Source organism: Meleagris gallopavo, chromosome 2, assembly GCF_905368555.1.
Source record: "Meleagris gallopavo chromosome 2, MGAL_WU_HG_1.1, whole genome shotgun sequence".
Classification (NCBI taxonomy): Eukaryota; Metazoa; Chordata; class Aves; order Galliformes; family Phasianidae; genus Meleagris; species Meleagris gallopavo.
The window spans coordinates 92,038,990-92,061,918 of NC_139405.1; the positions used below are offsets into that span (position 1 = coordinate 92,038,990).

The 22,929-nt window shown below is 34.8% G+C and overlaps 1 long non-coding RNA gene across 2 annotated transcripts in view; it reads right to left on the minus strand.

Annotated features, from left to right (window-relative positions):
* LOC146545082 (uncharacterized) overlaps positions 1–20,550 on the minus strand; it is a 51,390-nt gene extending 30,840 nt beyond the window's left edge. For both annotated transcript variants that reach the window (XR_014881594.1, XR_014881593.1), the window contains exons 1-3: positions 16,902–20,550; positions 16,214–16,363; positions 9,109–9,231 (exon numbers count right to left, since the gene is read on the minus strand). This is a non-coding gene — a long non-coding RNA (uncharacterized LOC146545082). The remainder of the gene's footprint in view (positions 1–9,108; positions 9,232–16,213; positions 16,364–16,901) is intronic.
* Positions 20,551–22,929: the final 2,379 nt, after the last annotated feature.

Here is a 22,929-nt window from a genome sequence, read left to right on the forward strand (position 1 = left end):
TTTCCTCTGACTTACTGTGGATGTCTTTTCTAAGATGAGATGAAGTACACCCAAAGACAAAGAAAACCTCATTGATTAATATAAACATTCACCCTGTAGACATATTCCATTTCCAGTGAATTCAACATCAGAATCACAGCAGAACTGAAGGAAGGGAATAGAGGGCTCATTGGTCCTTACCAATGGTCAGGTCCATCCTAAGCAAAGAAGACAACCTCAGCAGCAATTTGACAATGTAGGTTGGATATGCAACTAGTTGCCAAGGAGTAAATCTGATCAATCATCTTGATGCAGTACAGTGAGCACAATTCTGAAGATGATTAATGGGTGAAATGGGATGAGAAATGAATTCCTCTCATACAGACAGTTTGTTGCAAGGTCTGAAAAAAGCAGATCCAAATGTTGTTCCAAATCGAAGAAAATTAATCTTTTTTTGTAGAAGACTCTGCTAACTAGCATGTGAGCTAGAGGAAGCCAGGTGGTTTGGACAGCCTGCTTCTGAACTTGGCTTTTGTCTTGTAGTAAGTGAGATGATTCCAGGACACTTCAGTCATACAGTCAACATCAGGGAAAGTGGAGTTGCAATAATTTAAATCACATCTGTATTTTACACTTTTGATCCTTTTACTTGTTGTTTGTAATAAAATAATCTGGTATAGCTGTTGGGCTTAAAAACCAGAACATGAGTGAAATATTTTTATTATTCTCATGGGACCTAGTGGCAGGCATCTAAATTTTACCTAAGATTATGTTGTCTTACAGCTCAGATATCACACTGATATTTGCTTGCTATTTAGTATTTCTTATAAACTATAAAAATAATGAATATTCAAGATATATAATAAAGGCAAATTCAATCATTTATAAAAACAGTACATAAAGTAGCATGCAGATGACATTTCATGAGAAAAAAGAAAGGAAAAAGGAAAAGAAAAAGCATTTAGAAATAGTACCTGAGCTGAATGGTCTTAACTATTCTCTCTGCCCAGCTACAAAAAGCACTCATACCTTGCAGAGTGAATTACTTTTCAATTTACATAGGAACAATATTATTCTGTATTTTGATGTTGCAACTTCCTTTGCATCAGGTCACTCTTATCTCATTATTTAACTGACCTGAGACCTAAACTAACAATTAATAATGCCATTTCTGCTAAAAAAAAGTTAGTTTTTATTATTTGTATAGACATTCATATCACTCTTCTTAGTTTGAAGAAATACTGTGGTGATTTAAGTAACCATCCACAGGAAACAAAAGTTGGCAATCACAGTGGGTACTGTGGCTGCTCTCACACATTCTCTATTTTTCTACATGGAAAGTATTATGAAGAAGATATTTATAAAGAGCTCTGATGCCCTGAACCTTAACTGTACCACTGCAAAACAATGTGGCACAAAATACATATTAGTTGTATGCTCATACAGGACAACTTCAGTGTGAGCCATCTCATTTATTTTTACATACCTGAAAGATATTCATTTACATCCAAGCACCCAAGTCACACTATGGTCTTTCTTCAGACAACAAAAAGTGAAGCAGAACGAATCCAGGCAAGTCTTATCTTTTTGAGAATCTGAACTGTCTATCACCACCCAATCTGCTTTGCAGATATTTTATTGTTTAAGTTATGTTACGATATGTTAGATCATATCATAGCTTTTCTGGATGCTGGTGGCATCCCGGGAAATATACAAAAAGACAGAATATCTTTAAGGTGTGATAAAAAGAAAAAGAACCAGTGACAGAAGGAGAAGTTACAAATTGTGTAAATTACACACTAGGTTACTCACTGCACTTCTGGCTGTGCAAAAATTATCATCCGTCAATTATCACTGACGGTTGGACTAGATGATCTTACAAGTCGTTTCCAATCTTGTGATTCTATGATTCTATGATCCCAGTGCTCCTGCCACACTCCTCTGTCCTGCATCCCTCACCCTTTGTTACTACAACAGAGCCAAATATTCTCTCTCTCTCTTTTCTGCCTCTTGATGGAAGGGAGCAAGTGCTTTTCAGGGGCAGCTGTAAGGCTCCACCTAGCAAAAGAAATGCAATTTGAGTCTCTGTTCTTACTAATATATTCTTTAGGGGCTTTATATTTCCTATGGCTGCATGTCTAAGACAGATAAATCAATCCTGCAAGCTAGTTCTTTTTAGGTTTTGTACTCTGTCTTACTGATCTTTCAAATCACATATATAGAAAAATTCTGTGAAATTGAAGATTTCAGCATTTCTCTTCCAACAGCAATTACTGTAAATGCCAGAAATAGTAGTGGAAGAGTGAGAAATCTCAATATTTTTTTCCAATCTGGAGCAAAAACTATTTTACATTCCAAAATGTATGTGAAATATTTTCATCTTCATTCTTAATTTTTTTTTGTCTAAGAACTGAAGTTTTCTACTTTTCATAGTCATGCGAATGTTCATGTTCTAGTATTAAAGATTGTTGATACCTTCCTTTCCTTTCCCTCCCCTCTCCTCCTCTTCTCTCCCCTTCCTTTCTTATTGCTCAGGGAGTTATACCTGCATATCTCTCATGAAGATGCTGTTCAAGAGTATTTCCTTGCAGCAGCTTAACAAAGTTTGTCCCATAGACAGTGATTTGCATGCACTTTTTCAGGGAATGACCCTGCTCCAGCAGCAAATTGGCCTAAGGGATGTCTTAGTAGTGTCCTAGTACTGGGTAGTTTACTAACTGCTGTTAGTCTACCCTGTCAATAAAGGTGAATTTTTCCAGGGGCTTTTCTGAGCCTCGATCAGCACCCAGTGTAAGGTCATTGTGCAACTTCATTGTGCAATTGCACACAGAGGGCTTTCATTGTATGCTTTTTTCCTATCATAACTTAAATTTTGAACTCTATTTTTTTCTGTTTATGAGTTCTTTTGAAATATGGCCGTTTTCCAAAATAGCACTTACATGTAACAATATCAAAAGAACTTCATATTTTCCATGTACAATGCATCCCATTAAGTGAACTGGAATTAAGCATTCAAGTTCATCAAAGCATGACATGTATGGTGCTGGCATCATTGCACAGTCTAAATCACAGATTCCTGTCACAAAGGAAAAAATCTCTGAGTACATTCAGATATATCCTTTACATAATTACCTTTATAAAGACTGTGACAGTTCTGGGTTTGCAATGATTCTGTGATTATTATAGCTAAATTTAAAAATACACTGCACAAATGAAATGCATCTTTCACCAGTTAAAAATTTATTCCACACTTAGTGATTTTGCATGCTATGAGTTCAAAGTCACACTGACACAGAGAAACTGATGATTCCTTTAACATCCTTATGGGGGTACCTTCCAATAATTTAGAGCTCGCTCTTCAAGAATGAAGGGCCGAATATGGGGCTGAAGGATTGCAATATAATAACTTCTATGAGGAGGATTAGTTATCTCTCTCTTTCTTCATCAGCAGAGTAAGGAGACACAGTAGGAGAGCAGCTGGTTTTTTTCCTGTGTTCAGTAAATAAACAAAAGCTTCCCCATGCCTACATTATCACAGTACTCATACAGAGATCATCATTGCCTTTCCATGGATATCCTGACAGAAATGGAAACTTAAGGGAGAGCCAGAACATATAACTAAATATGCCAGTCCTTTCTTTGACAGAGATACAAATTTCAATGAAAAAACAAACACATTTGCTGATGCAGCTACTAAGCAGCTATATTTCTGTTTGAAATTATCATTTTGCCATTTTTAAAGTACAAACGTTATGTTTATTTTCATATGCATAGCAATATTTTATTTTTAAAATTTGTTTTTGATGGTGTAATAGAGATTCATGACTTCTTGCTTTTGAAAAGCTAAGGAGAAAGAGTAAAAATTAGCTGCACTAATTGCTGCATCTCCAAACACTTCACATCCACAAAATAAATCTCTCTGCAGACATGGATTACCAATGGGTTATGAAGTTTCATGTCCAGTTAAGCCAAGATAGAAAGTAAGTCCTTAACATTGACATGTGGCTAAAGTTATCTGTTTAGTCTCCCACCTATCTAGACTCCCAACCCAACATTGCATGTTACTACAGGTTCTTCTCCCCATCAACATTCAAGCAGATAAAACTTTCATTAATACACAGCAACAAGTCTATTAATGTTTCATTACTACATTGCTCTGCCTCTGCCTCTCATTCATTTTCACATGGTACTTTTACATATTATTACACAAAGAGGTATTGGGAGGGTTAGAGGAAAGATTGCCAGCTTTCATTTAGCATTTTGCTTCCTGAGAAACAGGAGGCATTAAAACTTGAGACTTCATGTCTTCTCATAACTGTGTTCTTAGTCCACATCTCAGTTTCTGGACACTATTTATTTTGCAAAAAGCACATTTGGACATAGTATTGTCCAAGCAGAGTTTCTAGATCCACAGCCTACACTTCCTCTCAGGCTGCTAGCCTGTGAAAAAGACTTTTATGACTAAATATAAACTTAAATTCTTTTTTTTTTTTTTTTTTTTTTAATAAAACCAATTAGTGTCCAGGCAAACTTCTGGGTTTTTTTTTTGTTTCACTTACATATATTATTTTCTTATTATTATTTAGTAGTCAACACATGTTTTAAACAAGAATCTCCATTAAAATGCATTTGAGATGTGACCACTAACATATAATCAAAGAGGAATATGGATAAAATCAAGGAGTTTTTTGTTTTGTTTTGTTTTGTTTTTGTGGATGCTGTAACTAGCTCTTTTAAAATTATTACAGCCATATTTCAAATCTGAATACAAGTTCTTTTTCCTTAATATTTGAAACTTCTGTTGAAGAATTTTAAGTCTGCTTTTCAGGAGGTGGAGGCTATCTCCTTAAAAAAAATTGAGGTTTAATGCAATTGGGCAAATATGAAGACATTTATTTTAGTACTTGGATGTCTTGTCACAATTATCAGCAAGGCAGATGAAATCTCATTTTGCATCTTTCCATATTTACTATAAATATGCTTGCTTGCTGAGAAAACACCCTGTGAGAACAAAGCAACAGAGAGTTGCATGAGAGCTCAAAAGATTAGGCCAATTACAAAGCCCCTTTTCCTGTAAGAAAGTTGAGCCCAGGAAAATATTGTAATTTGCCCCAGGCTTAACTAACTAGAAAAATCAAATCTCCTGCCAGGCTTCTTAGCTATGGGTTAAAGCTGTTTTACAGTGAATACCAGAGATTTACATTTACTAGTTCAACACTCAGTGTGCTCACATTCTTGCAGAGACCAATGGTACGTGGGTGAAGCCTACGGTGGGTACTATGGGAGATGATACAGAGAAAGAGTTTGTACAGTTTTAGATGTAAAAAGCTAACCATCATTCTGTGCTGTGAGATAGAGAATGACCTTGAGAAAACTCAGCAGCTTCAATACACATCTCTGGTTTTCTTACTCATCCTCCTGCATTTATTTTTCCTTTCTCATTTCCGTCACAGCTGCACTTTAAATACTCTGTGCTGATTTTGCTTTTCTTTGCCTATTTTGCTGCAGTCCACTGGGACTAGGGTTTGTTTTGTTTCTTTACTTTAGATAGCAATAAGGTTATATCTAGTGATAGGAGGGTAGAATTTGAGAGACAAAATTTTGGGAATTATGCTCTGAGAGAAAAAGTAGAATGAAGACTATTCATTCCTGTATATAAGTTAATAAGAAATGGACAAAAATAGTTTTTACTCCTTTGTTTTCCAGGTATACTACTCAAATATTACATTGGTAAGTGTTGTAGGAAAGAGTAAAATAAATTACATCAACTTAAAGCAAAAAAATTAACATCGTGTTTATGGAATGCTGGACATTCATATGACATTTTCTTTCCATTTCTAGAAAATGGTATCTTAAATCAACTCTAAGAAACAGAAAGAAATTTGGAAGACAGATCTACAGCATTCAATGCTTATGTTTACAGCTCTTGCAATTCTAATAAATAGTGAATCCATAATTAACACACACAAAATGGAAGCAACACTAATGCTTGTATACCTTTATGTATGCCAGCTCTAGTCCAGATGAGTTATGTACTGTGAAGAAGATGAGTCAAATTTAAAAAATACGGTCAACTACTGACTATTATTGTGTGTTGCAAAAAATTCTAGTGATATTTGTTTCCATTTTTTATATATGCCTCTACCTACCCATTACCGCCTTACCTGGGTAAACAAACTGATCAACAGGTCATTATAACTGTTTTATATTAACAGAGAGCATAAGATAAAATAGGCAACTTCAGTTACCTAAGAAGTAACAGAAAAAAAAAATCAGTTTTTAGTTTGAAGTAGAGCTAGAACTTATGTTATCTAGGATATAATAAAAAAATACTCTAAAATCTCATTGCTCAGTTAACTGCAAAAGAGACTAAGATTACCAGGAGCTTACAGTTTTGCTGATACTACGCAAAGAAATGCAGAACTCAGATGAAGTTTGAGTAGAATTTTCTTCCTCTTCTTTCCTTCTCTGCTGACTAGCAAGCAGGGTGATGGGAGCTCAATATGTGCTGAGGAAGATCAGCACCCTTGCTCCATAGATCTCAGGTTCTGCACAGGCAGTGACTGCTTTTACAGGCAAGCCATCAGGCATCACTGGGGAGATAATACAGGAAGGTGGCTGTCTTCCTTTGAGACAGAGCAGAAAAGCTACATTGGTGATGTCTTTTAATCTTAAGGACCTCAAAAAAAAAAAAAAAATCTCAAGGAAGACCTTACTGAGGAAAGAAGCACATGCAGTATCTACTTGAGAAAACACAACAGTGACACACTAATGGACATTAATAGATATTTTTGAAATCAATTATCTGTTTGGTACAGTAACCCAAAGAATAGTTACCATATTATGAAATTATGCATTATTTTTCAGCTGTCCAATCTCGTTAACATTTTGGAGTCAATGAAAATTTCATCTTCAAGCATATAGGCATAAGAGGCTAGGTTGGCCAGTTGCCATGTTTCAGGGATTACCTCTTGTTCTTGTTCCATGATTCCACTGGGACTATGCAACCCTGTGGGGTATTTTGGCAAAAGATCACCTGTGCTAACCTTTAGCATTTCATTCCCTTGAGTAGGTCCAGTAACTGAGGGAGAAGCCCTTTTTCTTTTTAGACTCTTGTAATGCTACTTACCAGCGATTTCTAAAGCTATATGCAGCTTTTTGGGAACAGCATCCAGGTGCCCATTTATCAGTACACAGAAGTGCTTTTTAGTGCAGATATCCCTTACCGTGCATGATCTATCCTCTCAGGAAACTGAGAGCCTCTGTCCAGATGTAACCCTCATTAAATATACTGCAGAGACAAAACCTGAAGATTTTCTTCTGTTTACCAGAAGATGGGAGCAGAGAGCTCCTTCCTCTGCAGAGCACTAAGACACAGTGTTTACATAACATACTTAATCATTTTTTTTAAATGTGTCATACAGAAGTTTTACAGTGCTGCTTCTCTTGAAGCTTCTTCCTTTCACGGTAAGAAAAGGGGCTGCTCTTGAGTCTTATCCAAGTTATTGTTCCAACTAAAGACAGATTATGTTTCTGCATTGAGCAGAGATCTGTCTGCAGAAGGTTTTTTTTAATTATTCTTATTGTTGTATTTTGAAGGTAAATACAGGTCTGATTGCATTTGTTCAGGCAAAGACCAAAACCTTGTATTTAATGAAAACAAGGACTTGGATTGAGGTACCCCCAGATTGTGCAATAAATATAGAGTTTGTATACTGTCCTTGTGCTGTATATAAAACAGAGGCTCAGTCAAAATGAGATAGTGAATTAAAAACACATTATAAGATGCTATTAAATAATTATGACAGACAACTTGATTTTGAATAGCACATAAAGTAACTCACAGAACATATTCCTAAACTAAATCAACAAGACTTTTGAAGAGTTTTCCATATGGCCCTCTCATTCTCAGGTTATTCAAGGAAAATACACATGGAATTAAGTGCCACTGATTCAATGTGCACAGCAGAAAAAGCCAAAAATAATTTTAGCAGGAAATCCTCCTACTTCTCACACAACATTTTATACTGCCAAGCTGCTCTGTTTTCTTTTACATCCTGGAGATTTTAGCATAAATGATTATTTTACAATTGTCAGCTGTTATATTTCATACTGTTTAGTCCACTCTGATGAATTGAGATTGAATTATATAAAATCATTCATCAATTAACAAGCTATCCATTAGCAGTCATTCCTGATGATTCCTGATAAATACAGGACTCATTTGTCAGAGATAAACAACTTTAATATTGAATAGAAATCATGAGATCACTTCAAGTAAGTTGAATTAAAGTGCTGTGGTAATTGCAGAAAAACAAACAAACAAAAAAAAACAAATCAGAACTGAAGGAGTTGTTGGCCAACTGGCAGTCTGGAAATAGTATATCGACATTCAAACAAGGATAGATTGTTAAGACTGCAGAGGTATGCCCTGCAATTTAGCTTGAGTGAGAATTAAGTTGAAAGAAGGTAATTTGTGTGAATTAGCTTTGAAAGCAAGCATTTATTACATTATTTATTTTTTAATTACATATTTAATTTCACTATGGTAAGCTAGAAGTAACAGTAATAATTCAAAAGCTCATGTAATTTCAGAGGAAGGAAGAAAGAGAGTAAGGAGGGACATTATAGCCCTTACAGAAGTTGCTCCACTGCAGCACTTCTATCATGTTTCTTCTCTTTACATTCCTTTCAAGAACAATTTCTAATTATTAAGACAAAGCATGCTGCTCATAACTTGCTTATTTTATAAGGCCACGACAAGAAAGTTACAAACACTCCTCAGGCTGAAGAGAGGGATATTTACTATACTCAACTTTATATGTCCATCTTTGCTAACTTAATTAAAATGCAATTATGTCTTGAGCTCCTTATCTGAACTCTGGTGAAAACAACATCTTTGAGGGAGACTGAGAGCAAGACTTGTTTTGTGTGATTTCTAAATGAAACGGAAACAAGCAAGAGGCAAACAGCTAGAAACCAGCTGGGTCCTGCATGGCACCAATTTGACCATGTGACAATGAGGTGCCCTGGTGGCAAAGGCCGGGTGCCTCCTGGGCTGCAGAAGGCAGAGCATTGCCAGCAGTTTGAGGAAGGTGACTCTTCAGCTCTACTCAGCAACAGACCCACCTGGAGTGCTGGGTCCAGCTCTGAGTCCCTCAGGATAAAGAATACATTGGAGAAAATCCAGCAAATGAAGATGATCAGCACTGGATATATGAATAGAAACTGTGAGGGCTGGATCTGGTCAGCCTGGAACAGAGAAAGGTCAGGAGAACTTCAGCAGTGTATAGAAACCTTCTTACTCTTATTTGAAACTTCTGGCTTCTTGAAATTTAAGTTACCACCACTATCCTTTCACATCAGTAAATCATTTTTACTTATCGTAATAGCATTACGTTGTGACAAAATTTTGAGGAAACTAAGGGAATCTGATTTACACATCATCCTAGTGCTTTTGTTCAAAGTCTTTTTGTTTTGTCTGTCCACATACTACTTCTACATACAAAGCAATTTCTGATGAAGCATAGTAATACTATTTTAAACATATATTCACAGACAGAAATGCTAGCAAGTGACAGCCAGATCTCTGGCCCGAGCTTCATATTACATTGCTCAGTACTTAACTTTGCAATAATACTTTGTGCGTGCAATTCCTGCAGAGAAAGAGTTTTTACTTTTCAGAATTTCCCTATCAAAAAATGCACAAACAAGGCATGAAAATAACTAATGCTAACAACTGAACGCAAAAGTACTCAAGCCATAAAACAAGTCATATATAGAAAACACATTTCATTAAGCGCCTCGAAAATAATGTTACAATTGCCTGGAAGAATCACACATCAGTCTCATTTTACTGCCATCTTTCATACCAGTTTTGCTGTCTCTAGCCCAGACAGCAGGCTAAGTATAGGTATCGCTAACATATATGAAACCAGACGGCAGCCAGTATTCTTGCATAGCTTCCAGCTCAGCTGTCATCCCGTCTGATTCTCAGTGGGCTCAAATATAATCCACTGGAGATGTTATTCCCACAGGAAGCTGGAGATCAGTTCACACAGGACTTTGTGTTTGTTTGCATATGTGTATTCACTGTAGTTAATGCCATTTTACTGACTGAACTTAAAAATTCCTCCCCCATTTCTGTACCATGTGAAACAAGATTATCCCTCAAAATCATGAGACTGTTTCTGACATAACATATGCGAATGATACCACAGAATGTCTCCCACATTCATGAGAACTACTGGTTTCAGAAAACAAAACCAATCTGAACAGCTTCACGTCCTGTTTTGTTTGCATTACTTCTATAACAAATGATGGATTTGTCACCTTTATGCTTAAGCTTATGGTCCAGAATGACTGCAAAGTGATTGTAAACACTTAAAAAATATTTTTTAAGAAATATTTTAAAACTCAAACAGATTGCTACTTTTTCATATAGGATGACATTCATTAATATTGCTGTGTCATAATGTTTTGAATCAAACAAAATCGCTGTAAGGATTAAAATGCAAATGAAAACTGTAAAAGTAGGACTCATTCTTTTCTACTAATGAAAATATTACAATTTCTTCAGTCATATGAAGAGATGTTAATAAGATGATCAAAGATATTAGTTCGATAGTCACTTCATCTATAGCTAGAATTAGAGGAGATGCATGTTGGAACATTGAGTAGTGAATTGTCAAGGACTGTTCCAAAATAACCTCAAGATCATGCTTCAAAATCAGTACAAGTCTTCTCCCCATAAGCATCACCTACTGGGCTCTTTTCTACTCCAAACTGCATGAGATCGTAAAAGTTGATTCTCTCCTGAGCAAATAGAAAATATTCTACATTTAGTATGATGAACTGTGATAAAGAAACTGGCATTTGTACATATGTGCTTGTCTGTATATATATCTTACTGGAGGACAAATTACAATGGAGCTACATCCAACAACTAATTATCACAATTTAGATTAAGTTGAACCAAGATCAAAGTATATATTATAAAGTTGTTTAATCTCAAACCAGTAAAATCGAAGTGCAACTTCGTTGTACATCCGTTACCAGTTTCTGCTTCTACTGGCTTTAGAAAGACTAAATAGTTTAAAGAAAAATCATAATGCAATACTTTTTAACTAACTGAATCCATTGAAATAAATTTAGGCCCATTAATTATTATGATAAAGTTGAGAGAGAATGAGGCAAAATCTTTCCTTAGAGGAGATCTCTCTATTAATGAGCATTTCCATGGAAATAAATAAATTAATTAATTAAAAAAAAATACTGGAGAAGATAGTAACAATTGTATATCTATGAAGAACAGGGAATAATCATTAGGATATAAACATATGAGGTCCCATCACTGACTAAAATGTATGTTTATAAGACTATGTTGAGAACAATCATGTGTTCCACAAAACTGGAGTATTATATTAACAAGAATGAGAAAAACAGAAATCCAAATGTTGACAGCTAAAATAATCATCATGTAGTTTTTTAACTGGAGGAATTTTGATATATGCGTGTTTATCTCTGTAGTTTCTTTGTTATATCTTAAGATCTTGTGTACTTTAAGATAAAAGCATAGCATCCAATGTGCCACAGCACCAAGAAAAGGCACCCAACAGACAGTCACCTGTATGGCGTGTGACGTGCTATCATAGAATCATAGATTGGCTTGTATTAGAAGAGATCTTCAAGATCACCTAGTTCCAATCTCCTGCCATGGGCTGGTTGCCACCCACCAGATCAGGCTACTCAGGGCACTATCCAATCTTGTCTGTTCTAGCCCACTTCCAAGAATTGTGATGCTGACCACAGCAACCTCAGAACAGAAGTAAATCATAGGGTAAAAGATGAATAAGGAGCTAAGAACATCTATTTAAATTGGAGGATTGGAAACATGATTTCTTTTCCTTTTAAGACATCTTTCTCCCAGTCACCAGTCTTTGAAATGGTGTTTTGTATAATCTCGTGGCAATTCCCTTCAACTTCCAACCAAGGCTCTATCCAACAGGAAAACTTTTCAGATTATGGAAGAATAGTATTCTACTTTACCGCAGCTGAGTTGTGTGCTACCTAGCTTTTAGGACATAAATTCTGATATTTTCTGAAAAAGTATCTTAGTCAGAACCCAATCTTTGTTTCAAATTATAAGTTCAGTGCTGATGTATTAATTCTCCTGGAGAATACTGTCAAAGTGGTGGAAAAAAACTTTGGTAGGTCAGATCCAAATTCATTACCATTTCCTGTTTTTTTTTTTTTTTTTTTTTTTTTTTTTTTTTGGTGGTGGTGGTGGTTTTTTTAAATAAATTAGTAACTCCAAAAAAATTGAACAGGTACTGACTGGAAAAAAACGAACAAATATTCAGACATGGTTTGGAGTAAAAAATTTTTCCAGGGAAAGTTTCAAGTTAATATGGAAAATAAAAGTCCTCCTTGGCAAGAAGTCAGTTAATAAAAGGCCTGTAGCAGTGGAAAAGCATGATAACTCCAGAACATAACATGACAAAACTCTGATAAACATCCTGGTTGCATCCTTCCCAGAAAAAATTCCCTTCTACATAGTGACTACTGTTGCTGTGTGATAATCTTCTGCCTGTCCCTGTGAAGAATGAGTACTCCTGGTGTTTTTGCTTTTGATCACTAATCTTCAGTCTCAGTGGGAGTTAGCCTTTGACTTCTACAGAAGCTGGGTCAAGATCCAGAACAAATAGTGACAGAGAATGCTATTTTGGTTTGCATAAATTGGGTGAAAAAAAAAACAAGTATATTTATAAGGGAGGGGAACAGTTAAGTGAGGGGAACAGTTAAGTGAATTCATTTAATAGCAGGGAAGATTCTTTACCTGGGACACCAAACAGTACATTTTGGACCAGAATATAACCCCATGCTTTTTGGACTATATCTAAACATAAGCATATATATAAAGGTAGTTGGTCCAACTTGGCAAACTTATCTGTTGTTTTATTGGACAGGCCAAGGACTGACTAGACACTAGATCAGAGCTGGCAGAAATCCTCCTGGTTGTATTAGATTAATTTATGCTGACTGAAGATTTAGCAATGCATCATCTTCTAAGAAAGTAAGCCATGCAGGAGGACATGTGCTAAAATTTTTGACAGGCTTGTCTACATTGGATCTATACTACTAAGAGAGACTTCAGAATTAATTCTGGCAACATTTGAAATCATCAACTTGCAAAACATTTGGAGTCAAGCCATTCTGGCAGCATATACTTGGAGTAGATTTGAAAGGTATTATCCATGGCAATTCTTTATAGAAAAAAGAGATTTCTTGCCAAGAAGTCTGCACAAAAATCTTACTCTATAGACTAGCAGAAATGTAAGGACTTTTCATTAGGTGCAAACACTATTTTAGCTATTAGATGTAAAAAGAAAAGAAATTCCAGACTAGGATTACAGTAAGTGTAAAGGATTTCTACTCATTGCAACTATGTATAATTACAGTGATGTTATTTCCAATGTGAATTCAGAATATTTTAGTACTTTATCCATCATAAAAATATTGTGTAATGTCAAAAGAAGTGTTGCTTCACACTGAGTTACTCTTCTGACATCTCCAAGCAGGAGTGACGTGTTTCTGCTTAGAACATCATTTACAACAACATGTTGTACATAACATTATCTTAATTGTGTTATTGTAAATCATTGAATCATAACATAAACTATAATATGTCCTCTGTGGCTACAGAATGTGTTACTATTAAAGTCTCTATAGCAATGATTCAGCCAGAAGTTTTAAACCTGAAATCAAACAGGCAGAAAGAAAAAGAAGAGATGGTCAATTATCTTGAAATATGCAGATATCTTCGTCCCCCAGCTCTCTTTATGCTATCATGTTATCAGTTAGTTGTTCATTTTCACAAATTATTAATTTGACTTAGTACAGTTTTTTTTTAATATAAATTATTCTCTATGTTTTGACTCTTCTTTAAAAAAAACGGGATATCTATTTTAAATAGTATTTCTTCAATATATGAAAAAAATGAACTAAATATTTTAAATGATGTCATGGTGGAGTTGTTTATTTTTTGCTTGTTTGTTTCTAATTAACTATATACTATATTCACATGCTGATTTACTACTAATATACCAGAAATATGTCTATGCAAAAATTCTGAGGTTAGTAGTCAATACTGGCCCATTAGTATTGGCCTACCATCAGGTTAATTTCTTCTTTATTCCCAAACCAAACGTGTTTCACTGCCAAGATTAAATTTCTATCATAGGAATTGATTCTTATAATTAATGTAGTCCCTCATCTTTCACTGATTAGTCAGATTTTCTTAATGTCATGCACCATTGGATCTGCATAGAGAAAATGTGTTTTAAAGCCCAAATCATATTTAAAATATTAGGTCCAGATCTCCAGCTGGTACAGACTTTCTTCTGTGAAAATATTGACATAAAGAACTCTTTTGCAATGTCGCTTCTTTTCTACAGTTCTTATGTCTAACAACTCAGAAATGGCTTTCTCTGTTCATTTTCCTCCCACTAGAAGAGTTGCATCACAGAGACAAAAAAGCCTTAATACAAGCAGAGGCAATCCTAGATGCATCTGTTTGCACAAGCAAAACATCTGTCACTCAGTGGAGGTTATGCTATGTCTCAGATGGATTTATGGAGCTTTACCTGGTGATTCTCCAAGTATTATTCCTATCTATGTTGCTACTATGCACACAACTATTTTCACTTTACCTATTTGGTTGACTCCTTGTAAGTTGCATAGGCATTTTCTTTTTGCCAGGCTGGATGGGGCTTTGAGCAACCTGGTCTAGAGGGAGGTGTTCCTGCATATAGCAGGGGGGTTGTATCTAGATGATCTTAAAGGTCCCTTACAAACCAAGCTATTCTATGATTCAGTGATCCCTCATCTGAGATTATATATAGCACAAATGTTTCCTAGGCCACAAATGCTTATGAATATAAAGATATCCAAAACTGGATAGCAGTATGACAGCACCGTAGTAAATGGGAAAATAATAGATATGGAAATCTGCCTGACCTGTTAGCAATATATCATATATATCATATGTAATATACCATAATATTGAATATAAATATTCAATGCATAGAAAGGATATAAAACATTTTTACAACAAAACTAGTATAAAGCATTCACACGAAAAGCCAAACCCTCGTGTATGAGTATCTTGGGCTGACATGCTGGTAAACGTCCCGCAATATTCAGTTTCATCTTTGGTTTAGAGTGGTCACAGGGACTACCACTCTTCCAGTCTGAGGCTAAGCATGGCTTCACTGGAAACCTTTAGCTACCAGATTACCAGAGTTCCATAACTTTCATAAATTTTTCTTACATCCTTCTTCAATAAAATTATTTCCAAGGTTAACTGTCAGATATTTGGAAGGAGCAATAAATCTCAGAATGAGAAAGGTATTTCCCATTGTTTAGTCAAGGAAAAAAAAAAAAAAAGGAACGTACAGTTGGAATATATTTGAGGCGGAAAGAAAAGTTGTGCTTTGAAGTCTAAGCTTTTTTTGAGACTGATTATGTTGAGACTTTGTTCTAAAAAACATTTGCTAAGAATTACTGTATAAATGGGAGCTAGCTAGCAACCCAACAGCCATGATGGAGTGAATTTCAGATTGCAGTCTGAGACTTTTCAGGACACAGTTTTTATATATATATATATATATATATATATATAAAGTACAGATCTATTAGCTGAATGATCCCTCTTCTGGTTATGATTATAGCTCACTACTGTTATACATTTTCTTCTGGATATTTTTGATTTTTCTAAATATCTAAATAAATTTCCATGATAAATATTTTTTTGTCCAGCATCACTCCTGTTCTTGTTTGTGGAGCACTTCCAAATTGAATCACTTATGATATTTTCTTATTGCAAACTAGAATCAATCAGAAAAAAATCTGCAATTTTTCATTCTTTCAGCATCTTGGCATTTATAGGGCAGGGTGTGATATTTACATTGAAAAATGCAGTAATTATGCTAGTTCGCTTGCTCTGTAAAAGAAAATAAAATGCAACCAAAAATATGGGCAGTCCCATTTTTAGACAAGATAATAATGCAATTAAAATGGAAAAAAATCTCAAGGATTCTGAATCCTCCACAGAGAAAACAAACAAACAAACAAACAAACAAACAAACATAAAAAAACACACAAAACAAAACAAAACAAAAAAACAGGAAAAATATATATTTTTTCTGCACAGGAGAAAAAATTGTTTCCTCACCTAACAGACAGGATGTGGTTTCCTATTCTGTTCCAGCTTTGATGGAGCTGTCAGAATGTTCTTCTTCTTACCTTCATTTGGCAAATTCCCCATGTAGCATTTTACTTTCTTCCCTCTCAATTATTTCAAATTTTATATAGCCAGTGATTCCTGCCCTCGGTAAGAAAACATCCATGTTATCTGAACTTAGGTGATATTTCTGGTGATAGACTCATACTCATCTTCCTATTACTTGTTGCACTGAGTTGTCAAAAAAGTGAATATCAGATTGTGCATTAGATTTTATTCAAATTTCTTTCTGTATAATCAGCCACAACTTATGGGTGCAGAAAAACCTTTCTTCATCTCTATTTTCAAATATTTTTTGGCTATAAATAGCAGAAGTAGGGGGGAAAAAACAACAACAACAACAAAAACAAGTGTAAATATTTCCATATCAGTAGCACTTAACAGCAATGCTCATGGATCAAATATAGAGAAGCATGAAAATAATTATATGTATATACACACATAATATATATATTATGTGGCAATACAATTGTTATGAAGTCAACCAAACAAGTAAGCACATATATTCAGCTTTCCAAAATATGTAAACTGGAAATAGGAGAAATTTTCTTACTAAACTCAATCTCATGGTAAATATCAGTGGAACATCAACTTTGGTCTAGGCTCTTTTCTTGCTTACCTGCAGCCAGAAGACATGTCTTGGGTATGAAATGAAGTCAGTCATTCAATGAAATCAGCCAAATCAATGATTAGAATGTTAAAATTAGTGCTATATAACATAGATAGGAAACACAGTTTATAAATGTAACTCTTTTCACCAGAAATGAGCTTAAAAGTTTAAGGATCAGTGCCTTAGAAGATAAAAAACAAGTTTGAGTATTACTTCTGTTTTGAAAATTTACTCTATAAAATAAGATGAGCAGTTCTGTAAATGTTTGCCTAATGACTAACAAGAAGAAATTCATTATATAAGGAAACCCAAGAAGAATTACGTGCAAAAATGTGATGCTGTCAGCACTTATCTATCCTTGGAATTTTGATACGTTACACAACAGATCTCTCATTTCAGTGATTATATTTTAATAAAGTGAAATCTCATTTTGAGGGGTAAAGAGGAAATGGTCATATTTATAAAAATACTGATAGTGTAAGTGCAAGTAATTACTTTTATTACTCTTGCTATGTTAAGCACAATTAAGTCCACGTTAGCAAAGTAGGTAGTAAGTGCTTTGAAAGGAGACATTTCCCAAAGCTTGAAATAATTATGAGCTGGCAGAGATAATTAAAGTGGGGAAATCGTATGATAAATGGGAATAAATGATGAACTTTTTGCTCTACACACACACACACACACAAAATTAAAAAAAAAAAAAAACACCATAATTCCATAAGAAAGAAGTAAATCTGGCTTAAAAAAAAAAAAAAGGAAAAAATGTTTATGCACAGAAGAATTAAAGCTGTACTGGTCTATCATTCCATTGAAAAGATCTATTAAATGATGCAGAAAATTAAGAAAAGATGATCAATATTATTTGAATTCAGAAAGTACAATAGTAATGTCTCAGAATGGACAGGCATAATGCCAGCAGAGTGATAGTTCTAAATGTATTCTTTGTTAGATAATTTTTAAATGAAAGAAAATCAATCAGCATCTATTTTGTGTGTGTGTGTGTGTGATTTATCCAGAAAGAATACATTTTCAAGTGCTTTCTTATTTCCCTTCATCCATCATCTTCTCCTTTCATTTGTGTTATTTTTCACCTCTGAATACACTGTTCATCCATTGCAAGTTTGGTCTCAGGTGTCATTCTGAGTGTCTAAAGCAAAAAGTTTTGGGCTGTATCCATGTTAACAGATATAGCAGTGCCAGAGAACATTCCTGGGCACTAGATGCTGAACATGTTGAATTACGAGAACATTCCCTGGCATTGTTTAACCCAGGCCAAGAATTTCTCTATCAAACAACTTCCAGGTATGAACCATGAATGCAGGACAGGGACTGGTCTTGAGGAATGATCACCCAAAGTGATTTGGTGGCTAAAATGATAAGGATTCTCTCCTATGTCGTGTGTCCTTAATGCTGAAGGATAGTCTCAGGCAGAGAAATTCTTAATGAATGCAATCTTTTGTTTCAGGTCAAATAAAGACAAATTAAGAATTAACGTTTCAGATCCTGAGCCAATTTCCAGGTCCTCTCACATTTTTGACCAAGAGTTTTAGCTGTTCCTATAGCAAAACCACCTTATTTGACTATTTTGAAGTTGTGATTTGGTTTTAATTATCCTATTAGCTTAGTACAGTTTTCTGTCCACCTTTCATATAAGGATACTGAATATATATATTTCCTGAAGACGGTTTTATTAGACTTAGCATATTCCTTTCCTTAGTAAAAACTAAATTTAGTTCAGGCTGGGTCTTGAGTTTTTTCAGTCATTTCAATCTTTCTGTCTTTTTTTAATAATTGTTATTTCCACGATTTTGTCAGATAATGAAAAACAAATCTATCAAATTCCCAAAGGAGAGCATGGAAAAACCTTGAAACCCTGTATTGTCTTTCAAGCTTAGAATAGTGTTAACTGTTATTGTTTTCTGATGACGGTTCCTATTTAATGATGGTAGCATATATATAAAGTGAGGGATTCAGGAAAAGTGGCATAGCCTATACCTGAGTAACACTTCAAGTATATTTGTAGCTGAAGTTGTATATTTGAAGCTGAAGTCTGTCTGTCTATAACTGAGGCTGAAAACTGCCTGAGTTCCTTGCTTAGTGTTTGGAGAGACTTTCCCATACCAGAAAAGTAGAACAACAAGGGCATCATACATTAAAAAAAAGTTTATCATTACATTTTGTAATTTATTATTACATATTGATGTCTGTTGAAACAGAAAACATCTCTGCAGAACAGGCCCTCTGCACGTGAATAAAAAATACTTGAAAAATGCTATGTGAACTTCCAAGGTAAATTAAGATGTGCCAAATTAATGTTGATGCCTGGAATTTTAGGACATCTTGAGGTTAAAAGGGATAAAATTCCTACCTTAAATTTAGAAGAGTTTTCGGATCTCAAATTCTAATTTGTGAAGGAAGAGGGTCAGTAGGACTATAACTGTGCTACTAGGATAAAACTGTCAAGGAGCTGCCTTTGGCACTGAGGCAACCAGGCACAAAGCAGTCCATGTCGTTAATAACAAATGGTCTCGCCTCTGCAAAGCATTGCAGCTTCATCCAAACTTCTTTTCTGGAATGATTCTAGCATTGCTTAATTTACTGCTATAGATGTCTAAGGTGGAATGGATGTCATCCAAAATTATCACAATTCCATATATGAAATAAACTTCAGCAAAACCTTGTATTTTACCAGCTGTTTTATTTCTGTTCTCCTCCAGACTTCTGATATTTTTGATTAGTTGAGCCCATGCTCCTAAACTGGTTCTAAGATTATATGATCAACATTGCTAGAGGGAAAAAGATTTATATTACTCACTGTCCTTTCTTTTCCAGTGTTTCTTCTAAGGGAGCTGTGATCTTAACACGCATGCAATCCTCTTTTACTTTGGATCTCCATTTGCAGCTGTTATTGCCATATGTGGGAGTTGGATATGGAGATAAAAACAAGCTATTTCCTTTGGGGACTGATATTAATACTTCTGTTTAACAACCCTGTCAGCACATTTGCTCCACTGCTGTTGACTTACCTTGAGCTAAACAGAGATATCCAGATCTTCCTTTCTTACTAGTCCACAATTTTAGTAGAATTTCTCTCTACAATAGACACTGCTTTTTCTTTTGTCCGCCATGAAATTTGTTAACTTGAATTTACTCTGTCATGTGAGATATTCCCATATTTTTAAAGGCTACATTTTGACAAGGTTCAGACATGCTGCTGAAGCCAAATCACTTAGCTGTTTTCCAAAAATTATTGGACCTTTGTATGAATAATGAAAGTAACCAGAGGACAGGAAATATTCAGGGAAGTTTTCTTTGATATATAAGTCCTCAGGTTCTGAGGCACAAACCAGCACCTAACTGCTGAAGGAGAGTGAACCTCTAATAAGCAGTATGATCCACAGCAGCCTCTTAACCACTTGCCTATATAAGTTACTGTCTTTCATCATTAGTGTTCATACAAATGAATAAAATGAAAAGAAAAAAAAAAATAGGTGAGAAACAAGTTTATGTATTCATCCAAGTCAGAAAAATGATTATGAGAAATGCATTCAGTCAACAGAAGAAAAAAAAAATCAAAAAAATCATGCAAACTTTACAAATCAAATAGCAGCTGATTTGTGGATTCTCTTTTTGACAATCAGAGTGATGTGAGTTATACATCAAATATTTAAAAACATTTTTACTACTTTCCTCAGAACTCACTATTTCCTCAGTTCTGTAAATATTTTTTTTTTCTGTTGAACAGACTGTGTTCATTCATACAACCTATGTGATTCTGATTGCAACAGAATCTGAGTGTTGTAATCTCCTCTTACAATCCAATACAAAACACTCAGCTAAATTTAATATGCATAAAAAATCAAGTTTTTGAAGTGAGAGAAAATTCAGCCTTTTACTTGAATGAGAAACAGAAAAAAAAAGAATGGAAATTTTAACTTAAAATATAAATAAATGTGAAGGAAAGTAACAAATCCCCTTTGGGTATGGACTTAATCATGTGTGATCATTCAAAACTTACTGAGAATCCACTGAAGCTCAAATAGTAAAAAATTCCAGGAAAACTGAAATTCTACTGTATGTTCTCACAGAGATCTCACAGCAAAGCAGACTCGACTCATGCACATGATTAATGACAATGAACTGCCAAGAGAATCTACATCACCCTGATCCAAAAATGCAAGCAGAAAGGATAACAGAGCTACAAAACAGGCTGTGAAAAAAATCTGAAGGAAGGGAGAAATGAATAGGGAGCCAGCAAATTAGCTGTCAGGCTGCAGAAAACAAGACAGGAAAAGGAGTAGCTCAACAGGAGACAGAACGTTCAAGGGCTCAACTCTCATAATAGTACAGCTGGAACAGAAGAACCTTTTCCTATAGTGTCTGTTTCTTCACATTTCTATTTTATGCTGGGATCTTGGGAGAAAAAAAAATGGACTCAATTTGTATCTTTTCTTTTCTTTGTTCAGAAATTTACTGGAATATAGGAACTCAGATGATGTAAAGCATGTAAGACAAATAAATTAGTTACTTCAGAGGCGAACTTTCTAATATGACAGAGCAAGCTGACCATGTTTTTTTTTTTGAGAATGAATATGGACAATGTTCACCAATTTTGAATATCCATTAAAACTGAGAGCAGTTAAAACAAGAGGTCTTCTGACAGGAAACAGGAAAAACTGTCCAAAGCTTTGAACACTATTCTGGGGGGAACATATTTTGTTCCCAGTTCTGCAAGTGAACTGCTGCTCCTTCTCCATCTCTGTCAAGTTTATCAATTCATTGTTGACAATAATAAAGTGTTATATAAAAATTAAATACACTGTAAGTTTTATAAGCGGCCTTGACTCAAAAAGAACATTTATTTTAATTAAAAGTTTTTGAATTAAGTGCATTTCAGTTGTTTACAGGGACTTTTGTATTTTCCTCCATTAAAAATGTAAATAGCTTCAGTTACTGATGTCTTCTACCTTCTTGTTTTTCTTCTGTCCCTCTGTGTCTTAATTAGGTCATGGGAAATAAATATTAAAGAAATGGAAAATTAACATTTCTTTGGTTTGAGAACATGCACGATATTTATAATCAAAGAATTTTAGTTGGAGTGTATTTCTGGAGGACACCATGTCTAACACCCTTCTCAGAGCAGCCTGAGCTTCCTAGCCAGATCAATTTGCTTAAGACTTGAATTTTGACAGACACAAGAATGAAGATCCCATAGCCTTTGGGCAATTCCTATGGTGCGTAACGACTGCCACAATGAAAATTCTATACTCAAATCCAGCTGCCTTCTTCCACTGACTGTATCTAAAAGGAGTTTAAACCTTTCCCCGTTATGTACTTGAAAAACACAATTAGATATCTACCTTTTCCTACCCTTTACTGGAATTAACAAGCCCTACACTCTTAGCCTCTTATAACTTATATGCTCCAAACAACTTTCTATCTTAGGTGGCAGGGCAGTGGCTATGGCCCCAACCTGCCAAGGTTCAAAGAGTGTTTGGACAACACTCTCACATGTAGGATTTGATTTTTTTGTACATCATGTATGAAGCCATGAGCTGGACTCAATGATCACTGTTGATCACTTCCAGCTGCCTTTTTATTCAATACCTAGAATATCTTTGGATATTCTATGATGCTACAATCGTAATACTCAAAGTATGAAGATGAGAACAATCATCCCCAAAACTGAAATACTGTAGGAGTTTTTAAAGGGAAATTAATGATCTACAAATGGATTTCAAGCGCTTTTCTCATTTGAAATGAAATATAACCTCAAGGAATAAATTCTTTTAGTTCAACAATACTACTCTTGTGTGATGAATGGACATTCTATTTTTTCCTTCAACTGTATGTCAAAATGCTTCTCTGGGGAAAAAAAAAAAAAATCACAAAATATTAGTAAAATCAGTTCAGAAGTTGTTAAAATATATGATTCCTTAAGAATTGTGAGCATTTCTGGAGATATCTACCAAGTGAAGATCTTCTTAATCACAGATGATAAAGGATCATTGCATTTGAAGAAAAATTCCCAGTCACT